General features: G+C 37.0%; 1 long non-coding RNA gene across 1 annotated transcript; it reads left to right on the top strand.

The window, feature by feature from the left end:
* Window positions 563-792, top strand: LOC109844165. Its single transcript, XR_002247885.1, has 2 exons — window positions 563-610; window positions 700-792. It is a non-coding gene; the product is annotated as an uncharacterized LOC109844165 (long non-coding RNA).

Below are 5876 nucleotides of genomic sequence, written 5' to 3'. Positions count from 1 at the left end.
TTATCTCTGGAGAAAAACGAAAATAAAAATGGTTTCTTACATGGAAAAAAAAATTCCGTTAGTTCTTAGGCAGAAAAATGAATTTCAGTTTGTAGTTTTGAGTTTATGTGAATTAGAGATACTTGGATATTTATTCAACTATTTATGCTTTCCAACTCCTTAGTTAAAAAGTAAAAGTATTCTCCTTTCTGTTGTTCTGAATTAAAATTAATTCCTTGCCCGAGCCCATTAAAATTAGAGATACTTTAACCATTGATTTATTGGGAGGTCGTTTTCATTGGTTTATTAATGGGCATGTGAAATGTGTGTGGCCAAGAAAGTTCTTGTCTGACATGAATATGGGGTGTTAATGAATCTGGTCCAATATTTATGCTTATATGTATATTCATGCTTAAAGAAGGATATTCATGCTTATACCAATATTTATGCTTATATGTATATTCATGCTTAAAGAAGGATATTCATGCTTATACCAATATTTATGCTTATATGTATATTCATGCTTAAAGAAGGATATTCATGCTTATACCAATATTTATGCTTATATGTATATTCATGCTTAAATGATTGGGTATCGATGATCGATGTGTGGGAAACTGAAGAATGGAAGGTATAGATCTCAAATCACTTTATTAAATTGTCATGTTAATTTTATTTGTTGTGATATATTTTAATAATATATTTTATATTGGTTATTAGACAAAATCTTATAAAGCGAAGGAGAGTCGATCAAAGTTGCCCTACAATCATATATCTGGTTCCCGATCATTTGCAGCAGCGATGTCACTAATTGTAAGTTTTGCTTTATAAGTTTTTACTTTTTAAATACCTAAACTTTAGGAGACAAATGAGCAACTAATCATAATTGTAGTACTAATTGGTGTATATTTCCGGTAAAATGTAAATCAGATGGGTCATGGGTGTTAGGCAGTTAGGCTTAGGCAATGGACATAAATTATTATTTAATTTAGTGGGCTAGTATTAGATTATTAGGCCCTTTTTTAAACAAACAAAAGACTTATTGGAAAGAATTAAGAAATATACTATGAGCATTTTTAAAAATTTGGGGCCCCCTTGAAATGGGGCCCTGTGCGGTCGCCCCCCCCTACCCCCCCTCTTGGGCCGGGCCTGGTCCCAACTGCTGATACTCCCCGGCTTGAGGCGACGATACCAATCGAAGGCCGCTCCGCTCGAGATGAGGTCAGACTTGCATTTAATTTTTCATTATTAGACTTACTAGTATTTAGACCCGTGCAAAGCACGGTTTCTAAAATATTTTCTGCAAATATTGAACATGTTACCAAAATAAATTATTCTACTTTAGATATGAAGTAGAATAATTTTCCTTGTTTAGTTGTTCAAGCTTTTCCTCAGTACACTCATTTAATGAAATTACAATATATTTTCTTACACATAATTTTTTATATCATCCTCTTTGTCAGCATATGATACATTTCTGATACCATCAACGTATGTTATGGTTCCCATGACAAATTACATATGATGCATAGGTTATTTGTTAGCAAGAATGATGAGTATGGAAAAGAAAGTCTAATAAGAATACTACAGTTAGAAGACAATTTATTTATTTATTAAAGACAATTATCTTTTGTAGATAATGTAAGAAATAGACATATCCTCAAAGGTAAATCATTCCACACATAAAAATATGGGTCAAACACGCCCTTATTACAAAAACGGTTCAACTAGGAATAAAATACATAGTCCATAATAAAAGTACTGATAAAATAACTAAATTCATTATCAACTAAAGAAATACTGTTAAAGAGTTCTAGTGCTCATCAACTACTACAGAAAGAAATAGTCTAAGCTTCAGATTGCTCTTCTGATCCATCTGGAAGAAGGAACGGTCGAATGACCAATGCAATAACAATAATAATAAATAGAAACATGCAGCTGGAATACTAACAAGCTAGATGCAATCCATCACTAGAGTATAACGATCATAAGAATCCATAATCATCCGCGTAACAAGGACATACCCCTAGATAGAATTAATACTTAAAAATCTACAACTCGAGACGTAGTACGTCGAGCAAAATAATCCAAACAAGGAAACCCTCATGTATATACCTTATGTCTCAAAATTGTAGGTAATTAATTATTAATCCCGATCTATGTATGAACAGAAATACAACTGCTAGCGATCAGTCTAATCATCCAAGTAACAGGGGCATACAATAGATGGAATTAATACCTAAAAATCTACAACTCGAGACGTAGTACGTCGAGCGAAATAATCCAAACAAGGAAACCCTCATGTATATACCATATGTCTCAAATTGCAGATAATTAAATATTAATCCCGATCTATGTATGAAAAGAACAACACTGATCTACATCTCAACAAAACTAACAAGGTCCACCAGAAGCACGCAAGCATATTATTCTTGTTTTACATGTTATTTGAATTGGGGAAGAATATCTTCATATATATAATCAGGTCCCCGTAAAGTCATCCGGGGGTCGCCCTCAAGTCAAGTTTGGCTCTCCGGCCCAAGTATATATATAACTCACAATATCAAGAAAGCGCATATGCCCGTTTATATAAATGTTATATTCTTCGTCCAATTCCCCTTTATATCCCCATGTTTGTCATATTAATTAACTGTACATGAAATATTGTGCACTAACCACAGAGTAACCGTGGAACGACTTCTGCAAAAACTATGAAAATAATCGTGATCCATAACACGTCCGATCAAGAGTGCATCGTCTAGTCAATGCTATAATAATAATAATAATCAAGAAAACCTCATACCGGGATATCGATATCAAGGGTACAGCCATGCCTTGAAAGCACGCTTATAATTCATACTTTTAACAGGAGTCGTCTTCATGTACAGTCTCTCCTATTGGATAACAACTAAGTGATAAAACAACAAGTTTCCTTTCAGCATCAAAATGTAGGTTTCACAAGTCCTATCATATCTATTCAAAAAAATGAACATCAGTCATCTACCTAGCTTATCACATTACATCCATTTTCATTTATCTCACTATACATCATCCTGATCAATGTAAATATATCTCAACTCCTTGCATATAATAATCCTTTTCTTCACATCTTCATCTTCTACTATTATATTATTCCACTTACACGTCATCTATGCCACATTATCCATTACAACAACTCATCATGCATATCCCTCACATTCATTATAAATCTTATCTTCACACTTGCATTTACACGTACATATTATCATCAATCATATTCTAACCATATCATTTATTACATGTAGTATACTTTATTAATCATCAACGATATTTTCTCATTATTTGGTCTGTTGTATACCAACTAACATCCCCAACATCATATAATAACAATTATCATCAACTTAAGTCTACTGTTCACATCTATGTTCATTATCTCCTTGGTTACTCACTACACAGAGAAATCAAATAACACATCCCATGTATAAAATGATAATAAAAATAAATTCATAACTTGAGAGAAGTGAGATCTTGCCTTGGGTTAAGGCAGCGGCGTTACGAGGCTAAGCGGGTCTGGACAGGGGTTCTGCAGGTTCGCCGGCGAGGGTTGGTCGGAGGCGAACGGAGCTCGGCTGGAGGAAGGAGGAGCTGGGGTGGTTGACGGCGAGTTGTCGACGACGAGGGAGGGGCGGCGCCTCTAGAGGTTGACGGAGAGGGGGTCAGGCGCTGAGGTTGAAGGAGACGAGGTGGGTTGTAGACGAAGGAGTACGACGAACGGCGACGGTGGTGCTGTCGGCGTGGATCTCCGGTCGACGGGAAGAAGATGGTGAGGATGAGAGCGGATCTTGGGAGGCTCTCGCGGGGATCTGGACGGCACGGCGACGGCTTGGGTCTGTCGAGCGGCTGCCGGCGAAGAGGAAACTCGGGTCTGGGTTGTTGAGGGCGGTGACTGGAGGCGGCGGAGTGTTGGGTTGTCGAGTGAAGGCGGCGGGTTGAGCGCGAAGGCGGAGGCGGTCGAGCAGAGAAGGCCGACGAGGAGGCAGCGCAGGGGAGTTGGACGTGGAGGGGAGAGACTGAGCGGCGGCGCAACGGCGATGGAGAGGTAGCGGCGAACTTGGAGGAGAGGGTGGGGAGCTGGCTGAAGCTTTTGGGAGGAAATGGAGAGAGGGAGAATTATTGGGAAGAGAGAGAGAGAATTGACGTGAGAAGAGAGGGAGAGATGATGATTTAAATATTATATGTGTATTTTGATAGAGGGAGTACGGGAGAGATAGGATTTGTTGCGATTTAGAGAGAGAAAAAGATGAGAAAATATATGGAGAGCGGCGCAACGGCGATGGAGAGGTAGCGGCGAACTTGGAGGAGAGGGTGGGGAGCTGGCTGAAGCTCTTGGGAAATGGAGGAGAGAGGGAGAATTGACGTGAGAAGAGGGGAGATTATGATTTAAATATTATATGTGTATTTTGATAGAGGGAGTACGGGAGAGATAGGATTTGTTGTGATTTAGAGAGAGAAAAAGATGAGAAAATATATGGAGAGAAAAGATTGAGTACGAGAGAGATATTGTAAGTATCAACGTGATTTTAGGGGTATATTTGATTGATTGGTTTTGAAATTTGAAAATGAGAGAATATGAAAGGAGAGAGATTTGTGGCCAGAGGTAGGAGATGATTAGGGTTAGGTTTAGGGGTATATACACATAGATACGCATGCACGTGGAAAAAATAATATCAATCACGATTAATAATACAAATCAAATATAATATGCGTAATCATGATAATTATAATAACAATTAATCAAATAATATTACTAACAAAATATTAACAACCAAATATTTATATATATGCTAAAGTACAAAGCTAAGGTGAATATTAATACAATACAAATAATAATGATAATAATAATAATAATGAATAACAATAATAATGGATGACATATATTTATTTAAAAAGTTTTTACCTCAATAATTAAATTATAATTAGTAAAACATAAAATGGTATTATTAAATCATAGAAAATTCTAGGAAATCAAGTAAAACATAAATACTAATTTGAAAATAATAATTTAATATTTTAAATATCCGAAAAATTATTTTAACTAGTATTAAAAATTCATGGTCCTTACATTCTACCCCCCTTCAAACAAATTCCGTCCTCGGAATTAAGATAAGAACCCAAGGAAAGATATGGAACAATATCCATAAGAAGAGGAGACAGGAAACAAGGAACAGTGGGAAGATCCGGAGTCAAAAAATGATAAGATAGGGACGAAAGGAAATCTATCAAGAATATAGAATAATGGCTGAAGAATAGTCTCACGGATGAAATATGATATGCGTCTAAATTATCTACTATATTCTTACTAGTGTGGACTCGGGACCGTGACCTGCATGGGCCACCAAAAAAACCTGTCACGCCCCGCTTCCCAAAATACCGGGGAATCGGGACGCGAGCAAGCCCGCGACGTATTAAGCTAGCGATCAGTCTAATCATCCAAGTAACATGATCATACACTAGATGGAATTAATACTTAAAAATCTACAACTCGAGACGTAGTACGTCGAGCGAAATAATCCAAACAAGGAAACCCTCATGTATATACCATATGTCTCGAATTGTAAATAATTAAATATTAATCCCGATCTATGTATAAAAGGAAACACAACTAGCTTATATCTCACAAGAACTCATACTTAGCCAAGAACCAAGGTCATGTAACTAACCATCCTATCACTCAACTCAAATAATCAACAATCCCAATATCACTGCTCCTCAGACCCACCCCAGGCCGAAACAAGGCGCTGGCGCGAGCCTGGAAAACAAATAATAATATCGATATCACCTCACCTCAGACCCACCCCAGGCCGAAACAAGGCACTGGCGCGAGCCTGGAAAATAACTACAATCACAATATCACAACT

The sequence above is a fragment of the Asparagus officinalis genome, chromosome 6 (assembly GCF_001876935.1).
Source record: "Asparagus officinalis chromosome 6, Aspof.V1, whole genome shotgun sequence".
Taxonomy (NCBI): domain Eukaryota; kingdom Viridiplantae; phylum Streptophyta; class Magnoliopsida; order Asparagales; family Asparagaceae; genus Asparagus; species Asparagus officinalis.
The sequence above is the reverse complement of the archived record's forward strand: the minus strand, read 5'-3'. Positions and strand labels throughout refer to the sequence as shown.